This window comes from Haliotis cracherodii, unplaced genomic scaffold, assembly GCF_022045235.1.
Source record: "Haliotis cracherodii isolate W230 unplaced genomic scaffold, xgHalCrac1.p SCAF_7, whole genome shotgun sequence".
NCBI classification, from domain to species: domain Eukaryota; kingdom Metazoa; phylum Mollusca; class Gastropoda; order Lepetellida; family Haliotidae; genus Haliotis; species Haliotis cracherodii.
Genome location: NW_027266330.1, coordinates 51,255,620 through 51,267,147, shown reverse-complemented (window position 1 = coordinate 51,267,147; position 11,528 = coordinate 51,255,620).

The window sequence follows — 11,528 nt, the reverse complement described above, 5'->3', positions numbered from 1 at the left end:
TATGCGTGTTTGTTAGTTGGTTACACTGCGCTACGTCTGACCTACATATGTCTACATTGTGTGTCATGTGAAGTGTGCATTTGCTGCATCTATCTTGGGTTCCAGGTAAAAGATGGCACTCCTGTGTCATGATTACTTTGCATTTTACTGTCACAGAGAAAGTGGTGTCCCACAAGGCAGTATTTTCAGGTAATCAAATGTTTGAAATGATTCTCATTGTTTGTGACATAAATGAGATTTGTACACAAACGGCAATAATGGCAATTAAGTTTGTTTGTTTATTTGTTTGTTATTTAACGCCGATCTCAGCAATATTCCAGCTTTATGACGGCGGTCTGAATAAAAATCGCGTCTGGACCAGACAATCCAGTGATTGACAACATGAGCATCAATCCAGCAAACTGGGGTTGATGACATGTATGAACCAAGTCAGGGAGCCTGACAACCCGGTCCCGTTAGTCGCCTCTTAGGACAAGCATAGTCACCTTTTACGGCAAGCATGGGTTGCTGAAGATCTATTCTACCCAGTATCTTCAAGGGCTGAAAAAAAATATGTAAAAGAAACGCAAAATCTACATCATAATTAAAACTGTTGGCAGCAGGATAGAATGATCGTGTACAGTTTCAATTATGATGTGGATTTTGAGTATCTTTTAGGCAGCAGGATACAATGATCGTGAGACCCGTGAAGATCCCTGTGTCGGCGGAGGACGGTAGTCTGGTGGTTGAGGGCACTGGATCCAGGAATAGCGTTCCTTTGCCCAATACACCATTTCGACCCTTACTTCACCTAGCCGGGTGGTAGGATGGGCCCGGTCTTATCAGTCGGCTGGACATGTCGAACCCTGTGCATTATTTTATTTGCACAAAATTTGAATTCCTATTTTGACTTATACTTTAAGACTTGACCCAATTATTTATCTATTTAAGCTTGATTTTGGATAGTGAAATCTGTCAGATGCCTGGAGTCCTATGCCGAGAAAGCGGTGGTTCATGGGGCAATCCGATGGATTAATTAATTTCAGTATCCTTGGTGGCACTCGTGAAGAGCAACCTCCCCATGGTGAGTGCTGGGTAATGCTAATAGCTCTTCCCCCGTTTGGACCCGGGGTAGAATATGTCCACAGCACCCCATTGCTTGTCATATGAAGCGACTAAATTAGGCAGCCTGTTTGCCGTGGGTTGCGCCCCTGTGTCGGTGGAGGAAGGTAGTCTGGTGGTTGAGGGCACTGGTTCCAAGGATTAGCGGTCCTTTTCCCAATGCACCACTTTGACCCTGACTTCACCCAGACGGGTGGTAGAATGGGCCCGGTTCTGTCAATCGGCTGGTCACGCGAAGCCCTGTGCATTAACATTGTCTCGCGAAAGAATGAACAAACTATAAAATGATATGTCAACAGTTGCAATTAATCTGTTTATAATGACTCATTACAATGTGAAGTCAATTTGTTTTGCACATAAATGTTATATTAAATGTATATTTTTGGGTCATGGTCACTCATTTCATTAAATTTCAATATATGTTGGGACCAAAATGAATACAAATCATTGCCTAGATTCAAATATGCCCAGAAAGCGGTGGTTCATGGGCCAATCCGGTAGATCTATTAATCTTACATTAATACTTCTGCTTGAGTATACCGCCCAAGTATCTTTGGTGCTGTCAGTTGGAGACCCACTGGTGTATAGCATTGTTTTATTGATACTCCGTGGTGGTTGAGGAGCTGGGGCGGTGAACCTCTATACACTTTCCATGATGCCACCAAAACAACTAAAACGTACGTTAGATGATATTACATCTGATGATAATACTGTTTCAAGAAACAAGTCTGACAAGTCTCGATTTTTGGTGATCTCAACATCTGATGATGGCCATTTGAAGATAAATCCCTTTGCTCTTTCCAAAGAAGTTTATGGTATCGCTGGAGATGTCGTGACCATGAAAAAGATACTATCTGGCTGTAGCCTAGTCGAATGTAAATCTGCTTCACAATCAGCTTCATGTTGGATATTAAACATCTTGTTTCTGTGCCAGTTACTGTATAAGCGCACAAATCACTCAACAGTTCAAAAGGCATTGTCAGGGACCGAGAACGTTGTCTTTCAGACATGTCTGAAGATGATATAGCTTTTCAACTGCATGACCAGGGTGTAACAGGTGTAAAACGATTTACCAAGAGACAGAACGGTCAAATTGAAAAGTTAAACACGTATCTCTTTACCTTTTCTCTTCCGGTTCCACCAAAATCCATCAAAGCAGGTCATTGTAATATTGGTGTTGACAAGTACATACCGAATCCACTCCGGTGTTACTCATGTCAAAAGTTTGGGCATGGTGCCCAATCATGTACCAACAGAAAGAAGTGTCACCGATGTGGACAATCTGATCATGATACATTAGACTGCTCAAACAATCCGAAATGTGCCAACTGCTCTGTGGATCATGTTGCATCGTCAAAATCCTGTCCTGTCTGGCAACTACAACACCAGGTAGTAAAAATGAAACATGAGAGGAATATTTCTTTTTCAGATACTAAACATTTGGTAATGTCATCTACCACTCCAACTGCAGCTGTATCATATTCAGCAGCCGTTACACGTACACCTAAAAGCTCCAGATCTGTTCACTCTGTTCAATGCCAGACAGACATCACCTGGGTTAAGACCAAGGAATATTCACTTCACGATACTCAGTCTGTTGCATCTGCCCATACAAACTATCCATCCAAATCACTGTCTCGTTTCAACATCTTGTTCACCATCTCCCACTGTGGTAAATGCCAGCAAGACATTTAATATTCACAGAAGTCTGATTGAGTACTAAAAGGTCAACGTAATCCTGTCCAACTTTACAACAAATTTCAGATTCTGGAGGACATGGATGAACACTAACTAGCCACTAACTCAGTGGAACTGCAGTGGACTTAGGACCAATTTTCATGAAGTACAGTTATTGGTACAAGATGTTCAACCTTCTGTTTTCTGTCTTCAAGAAACACATTTAAAGCAGACAGATAAATTTGATTTGCGTCAATATAATGCTTACCATTCCTTTTCTCCACCAGGCCACAAAGCCACTGGAGGTTCCTCTATCTTGGTGAGGCAGGGTATACATAGCCCTGTTCATCTTAACACCACTCTTCAGGCTGTTGCCGTCCGTATAACTTTGCACCTTGCATTTACTCTGTGCTCTTTGTATATACCTCCATCTTCTACATTTCAGCGACCTGAACTTCAGTCTTTATATGACCAGCTCCCTCAGCCCTGCATAATTATTGGTGATTTTAACGGACATAACCCTTTATGGGGACGTAGCAGCACTAACACCAAGGGGCACACACTAGAGGATTTCATATCTGACAATAGTCTATCTGTTTTGAATGATGGCTCCCACATGTATTTACACCCTGTAACAGGTAGTTATTCCGCCTTGGACCTTTCACTCACAGATGCAACCCTTTTGGGTGAATTTTCGTGGTCAGTTCATGAGGATCTATGTGATAGTGACCACTTTCCTACAATTCTGACAGTCAATAATCCTTCTGACGTTTCTATATCCCTCGTCAACTTCGTTGGGCGGGGGATATAGAAACGGGCACCGTCCGTCCGCCACGTTTCGTTTCGTTTCGTTTCCGGAGCATAACTCAGAACCAGTAAATATATTTTCATGAATCTTTGCATGTCTATACATGCTGAACTGGTGCCTTTTGCTATTTATAATTTTTTAGAATTTTTAAGTTTTTACGTTTCCATGGCAAGAAGATGGAATTAGGTTCTGTGAGGGAAGGGTTCGTTTCTGGAGCATAACTCATAAACCGTTCAATATTTTTTCATGAAACTTGGCAGGTCTGTCAGGTACATGCTCAACTGGTGCCTTTTGTCCAGACTCGATTATTTACAGACCGCCGTCATATAGCTGGAATATTGCTGAGTGCCGCGTTAAACAACAAACAAACCAACCAACCAAACTTTTACTATTTAAAATTTTTGGAAATATATTTTATTTTATTTTTCCATGGCAACAAGTTGAACTTTTAGACATTTATGAATTCTTCTTATATAAAGGTTCCACTTGATACCCATTTAACCTGTTTAAGGATTCTTATGAGTCATAATAAAGGGGCGGTCGGGTAGCCTAGTGGTTAAAGCGTTCGCTCGTCACACCGTAGACCCGGGTTCGATTCCCGACATGGGTACAATGTGTGAAGCCTATTTCTGGTGTCCTCCGCCGTGATATTGCTGGAATATTGCTAAAAGCGGCGTAAAACCATACTCACTCCCCATAATAAAGTTTTTTGTGTGTGCCTACATTTTGTGTGGTATCTCCCACAGTAGGGGGAGTTGTCAGTGTGTGCCTCAATAATGGATGAGGGTAACTTTCGTTTAATGACTTCATTATCAAAGCCATCATCCCTACTTCTGCATTGATTATGACAGAGATGAGTGTGCGATAAGATGGCATACTTCTCTATGAAACTTGTTACAGTTTTCAGCACATGTTGATATGAAGGCTTTTTGTGCTGTAGAGTTTTTACTTTCACATTTATAATATTGTCTTGTTTGTTTTTTCACTTTATCATAGCACATTGTATGACCTTATTGTTAAAAAGCCACAACATAAAATGTGTGGCACTCATGGCAGCCTACTTCCTCGCAGTGAGTGCCGGTAACATGACTTGTAATGTTTTTTCTTTCTCCCACCCTAATGAATTCAGTAGTAAATGTAGTAACTTGTTTTTGTCAGTTTGTACTTCCATCATGTTTTTCTTGAATTTCATAGAAATTGTGAAACTATAGCTTTTTAATATACCCATGAAACAATTAATTGACCTTATGCCTTCAAAAAAAAAGATTTTACACGCAAGACGTGTATGTAATTATCAAAAACTATATATTTAATAGCTATAAAACGTTTTCGGGAACGTGGGTGAAAACCGATCGAGCCTGACTATTACACATACATTTTGGCCGAATAGTTGCCTTTTGCTAATTTCAGTGCCAAAATGTTTGCATTTTCAAAATTTCTGTTGTGGAATTCAGACTTAATCGCAAAAATTGAGATGGCTTAATGATGTACTTAATAGAATGGATAATTAACTGTGAAGTTGTCACAGACATATTGTCAGAGCATTCCTGAGTGATGTCAACCTGACGGTAAGAATCATCCAAGCTGGGAACAGACCCGTGAAGATTCCGGGGTAGAATAGGTCTTCAGCAACCCATGCTTGCCGTAAAAGGTGACTATGGTCGTCGTAAACGGCGACTAACGGGATCGGGTGGTCAGACTCGCTGACTTGGTTGATGCATATCATGGATCCCAATTGCGTTGATCGATGCTCATGATATTAATCACTGGATTGTCTGGTCCAGACTCGATTATTTACAGACCGCCGTCATATAGCTGGAATATTGCTGAGTGCGGCGTTAACAACAAACCAACCAACCAACAACCAAGCTGGGAACTACTGTGCAGCCTCTCTGTCTCAGATATGCATACACTGGCTTCAAGCAATGTAGTGGCATTTGACGGTGCACACGCTCAGCCATTTGGCAGGCAAGTGTATTCGTATAATTTACCTTGCCAAATAAATCTAAGGTATTTTCTGTGCTCTACTGCCACTTGCACAGATTAGTAAGCTTCAGAGTCAATGCTTGACATAAAACAACCCGGTTTCAAAAGTTGCGCTGCTAAAGCCACCTTAAAGTGCTCATATTGGATGTTTTTCTTAAACGCATCAAGAATTAAGATAAGGCTATAAGAGTTATCCCTCTTTTTCCATACAACTATGTGGGACACACATTCTCCCTCAAACGGAGTAAAAGGCGACTATGCCTGTCGTAAGAGGCGACTAACGGGATTGGGTGGTCAGGCTCGCTGACATGGTTGATGCATGTCATTGTATCCCAACTGCGTTTGCAACCAGGTAATGATAATTCAGTCAAAGGCTCATGTTACACAATAACTAAAAGACTGCATTACTTTGATAGTTGGCAAGGCAGGGTAGTGAGTGTGAGTGAGTTGGGTTTAACGCTACTTTTAACAGTATTCCAGTTATATCGCGGCGTGTCAGCTTAATGTGGGAGGAAAGCCCGAAGTGATGCAGGTCTAAGACGTTTACCATTTCGGTGAAACCCACGAGCACGGGTATGGTGCTGACAAACCTAGAAACATAATCGGGGCGAACCGGGATTCGAACCCATAATCATAGGTTTCTGGCGTGCCCAAGGGACGCAACTCTGCACAGCGAATCGCGGCGCCTTAGACGACTGGGCCACCCGTGCGCCCGGCAGGGTAATGAAGGGAAGGATATGTCTGTAAAAACATTGTTAGTGCGTCAGCTGTATGTCATAACGAGTTGCCTCCCTTAGACTAACAGTCACTTCGTGATTTGGTGGGTTTGTGTAAAATATCGGAGATCGTTCGAGATATCATGTCAGTTGCATCATGTTAGTTGCATCATGTCAGTTGCATCATGTCAGTTGCATCATGTCAGTTGCATCATGTCAGTTGCATCGTGTTAGTTGCATCGTGTCAGTTGCATCATGTTAGTTGCATCATGTCAGTTGCATCATGTCAGTTGCATCATGTTAGTTGCGTCATGTTAGTTTTGCATTATGTTGTATTTATCAGTAGTGTAAATACCCGTTTGAATGATAATGAAATTAATGCTGATGTATCATGTTTTATCAAGCTCGATTGTGGAACGCTTGCGTCTTCCCATTTAAAGCAGCCGTAAAATCTGACACAACCAGCGTCCAGTTCACGACACGAACAATAAGAGCTGGTCGTCATTGTTGGTTACTTTCATACAGATCATAATACGAGCATGTGTGTCATACGAAAAGAGTGCTATACATGAATTCACGAGTTTCGTAAAATCAGAATGATACACATGAGCGTAATATTTTTTTTATAACCGGTTATTTCTTAATCTTGTTCAGCTCCCCTTTCAAAAATGCACCGATCACGAACGCCGTCATAGAAAACCACAATTGTTGAATGACGTCAACATGACGCTGTGACGTCGAAAATAGTGTGACGTCATTCCGACCCTACGTCACTAACGGGATCGGGTGGTCAGGCTCGCTGACTTGGTTGAAGCATGAATTGCGTGGATCGATGCTCATGATATCAATCACTGGATTGTCTGGTCCAGACTCCATTATTTACAGACCGCCGTCATATTGCTGGAATATTGCTCAGTGCGGCGTTAAAAACAAACAATCCATCAAATCGTGAGCAACTGGCTAAACATTGTCCCTTAGTCAATATCTCGTGTCGCTGTGATATGTCTATCAAAGGAATCGGTGTCTGCACAGCGAAATCGCGGTGCCTTAGACGACTGGGCTACCTGAAGGGAAACGAACCGCGGACTTAAGGTAAAGATGACCCATCTGCATATAGTTCGGGGGCACGGGGGACCCAGTCGTCTAAGGCGCCGCGATTCGCTGTGCAGAGTTGCGTCCCTTGGGCACGCCAGAAACCTATGATTGTGGGTTCGAATCCCGATTCGCCCCAATTATGTTTCTAGGTTTGTCAGCACCATACCCGTGCTCGTGGGTTTCACCGAAGTGGTAAACGTCTTAGACCTGCATCACTTCGGGCTTTCCTCCCACATTAAGCTGACAAGTCGTGATATAACTGGAATAATGTTAAAAGCAGCGTTAAACCTCACTCACTCACTCACTCGTACAACACACGTCCATCGATTTTGAGAAATGCTCTTGTATGGTTAATGGGAATAGGGTATAAAAATCAGCATGGAGCCAAATACAGGTTCTGATCTGAATGGTTAATATATGATACACTGGATGATCGAGGTGCATGTTAAAGGATTTTTAATCACCCTGTGTATTCTATTTCAGTCGACAGAATGGAACCGGAAGGCTCTGAGGCTTAGTTTCATCATTGATAAATAATTACTTTTGTGTTCGAAATACAATCGAAATTCGAATCCTATGAACAGTATTTTTAGAAACCTCGTCGATTGGATATTTCATACAAAGTATGACACACGTTAAACGGATTATGTTAGTGTTCGTAGAATTATCACAAGTCATAATTGTCTGCATATTACATTTCATGATAGTACATGCAGAAATGAATTAGTCATGCTACAAAATAACAATTCCAATATGACCACTGCCGTTTACTGTCTGAACCTTTGCCTATTTCACGGAGAGCGGAACAGCGGAAGGTCCGGGGTTCAATCCCAGGCCGCGTCATACCAAAAGACGTTAAAAGATATGGTACTTGTTGTTACCCTGTCTGGCGCTCGGCATTAAGGGGCTAAAACAAGGACTGGTCGGCTCGTAGTTAGTATACTGTGTCTGAGTGGGGTATTCGTGTTAAACTGCGGCATGGTATCTCAGTGAGCTAGCACTATAAATCGGCATCAGTTCGGACTAGTACAGGCAGCCACACACACACACACGTGCATGCACGTCGCTATATAAGTGCAATAATTTTGGACGCGACGTTAAACCCCTTTTCACCTCACCTCACCTATTTCACGATGGACATTTCTTGATCCATGGGGCCTTTGTTACAAAACGTGGCCACCACAGATACAGTCACATACCTATCTTCAGAAATGAAAGCAAATGCCATCTGAAGTTTGTGAGAAAGCAACATTTGAAAAGCTGGACTTCCTCATCAATAACATGCATGTAAAATTTGGGGGTAAGACATTTAGGCAAGAGGTCGGCATCGCCATGGGCATCAATTGCTCTTCCCTTCTTGCTGATCTGTTTCTAAATGTATAAGGATCAGAATGTTTGCTCGGAAAGGCAAAGTCAAAACAAGGTAGTTTGGCCAAGAAGTGTAACTTAAGCTTCAGCTATATCGATGATCTGATATCGTTCAATAACGATAAAATAGCCAATTCACATCCACTGATTTACCCCCCTATCTAGAAATAAAGGAGACCACTGAGATCTGTTTCATATTTAGATCTTTGTATGAAGATTCTGAGTGACAAGTCACTCTCCACAGGTCTGTGTGAGAAGAGGGATGACTTCAACTTTCCCTTCATGTCGAGAAATATTCCAACAGCGCCAGTCTTTGGTGTTTACATTTCACAACTATTGAGCTACAATCGAGCATGCTCTTTCTACGGAGATTTTTAAGAGCGTCGTCATACTACTCTTGTTTAGAAGTTGTTTGATCAAGGTTACCACATTCAAGGTCTCAGTAAAGCTTTCAAAAGGTTTTATGGTAGACATGTGCAGGATATTCCCTAATTTGAAGCATCAGTGACAATGATGTCCTATGCAATTCCCTATTTTGACTTGTACCTTATGCTCCCGTGTTGTGTTGTATTACGTGAACATTTGCCTTGCCTCTGCAAGTGTTTGTGACGTGTGCAAACGGTGGAGCAGCATACGCTCACCTTTTCGCGAACACCTGGCGTGTTATCATCACTATGTCACAGTGATTCTTAAACACATCTTCATGATTTAGCCTGAATCGTTCAATCGAGATTTCTTTTGAATATGGAAAGAGCTTTGTCGCTTTTATTGTCATGAATATCCTGTACAAAATATCTCAATGAATATGGTGGAACTTCGGGTCATAATTTAGGACCCGCCATTCGCAGATTCGCAGTGAGATACGACCCTTAGTCGTGCTAGAAATCGGGGGTTCGAATCCCAGATCCATCCCATCTGATCCTTGGTGTGTCAGCACCACACCCGTGCTCGTTGTTTCTGTGACTGTGTGGCTTCCGTGTACATTAAACTGACACGCTAGCAAATCATTGTCCCCCTAAGAGGGTACGTAAGCCCCACATCATTCGAAGTATTTTTATGCATGCCAGAATTTTAAAACGTAGTATTTTCGTCATTTTAACACAAGGCTTTACTGGTATAATATCACTTTTGACTGTTGGGATGATATAAATCCAGCCAGGGTCCATGCAGGAAGCAAAGGTACTGTAAGTCCCCATGGTCCCTGGTATGGTGATCTCCCTTTACTTACTGACGATCTCTAGCCCATTTTTATATTGTGATGTCAACTCATTCTCTCTTCTTTTAAATGTGCCTCAACTAGTTTTAAATCTAATCTGTGATATGCTACTTATCGTATTGTCCTTCGATGACAGGTTTTTATAAAGTTTGAATATATGTATTATTAATGTCTACCTTCTCGTCGCGATATGGCTGAAATATTGCCGATGTGACGTTAAATATTAGCTCACTCACTCACTCACTCACTCACTCACTGACATGCTAGCAGCTGAAAAGCACCTCTTTTAAAGCTCGGTCAACTACAACACCTCTTCCCGAAGCTCGAACCTGTACATTAATCTCTAAGACTCCACGTATCATCTGGAGAGCCGAGTTTGATGCATGAGATTGGCTATGAATCTGCATCATCTATATCGACGCATATATAGCATCGGTACTGCCTTTCTAAAAATGAAACTCACATGTAAAGAAAACAACTTCTGTTTGATTTAGCATCTTAAAGGATTGCATGGACACTATATGAGATGTTAGAAAGGACTCGGTGGTAAACAGACAAATGATCTGGTTGATTAAGGTTTATTTTAATACAACGTTCGATTACTCCTTAGTTTCGCTTCATTGAATTTCTGAAAAACCCATGGGATCTGGAGAAATAGGTTATCTCGTCAGATAAATATATCAAACTATTACTATATCGGGATACACGAGCGTCTTGATCTTGTCTTAATTCAATGTTCGATTGCATCGCAGTTCTGCGTCATTGATTTTACGGAAAACATTTTCTGGTGAAATAGATTATATCATGAGATGACTTAACTTATCAACAATTTCTATATTGGGACACCCGTGCCCAAGGCATCTAAGTCGCTGGAATTCCCTCTGAGATATTATGATCGTGTGTTTGAATCCCCATTTCGCCCTTATTAGAACCACTGGTTTGTCAGCACCATATTCTCGCACGTAGGGTTTCCACAAAATGTTTAAGACCAGCATCACCACGTGAAAGTTCGAAATCATATTATTATTCTTTGTATAAGCAAACATTTGGTGTTGAAATGTATATTACAAGGCTATCATATGATAAATTTAGAAGTATTATGGCTCGTTTCAGATGTAGTTCTCATCATTTAAGAATTGAATCAGGTAGACATAATAAGGAACCTAGAGAAGAAAGAGTTTGTACTGTTTGTAAACATGATTATATAAGTACAATATTTTAATGTCATCCACCAACCCATTTACTGTAAAGAAACTAGCCATGTATATTCTAAAAGCTATGAATCTAAGGCAAAGTCTGTTGGGATCTCCAACTCCCATTACCACACTGTAACCATTGTATCATGGGCCTATGGCCTACAATACATCTGAATAAAGTGTATAATACCAGGGGATCTGACAGACTGTGATCAAGCTGTCTTAGCTGACACAGCGGATTTCAGTCTGCATCATACGGCAAGTGCACAGATGAGGATTATATATGTCTAACATTGATTTTCTCTGAACACACAGCATTCCCGTAGACACGGTAATGGCAATTGGCGTCCATATTATATCTATTG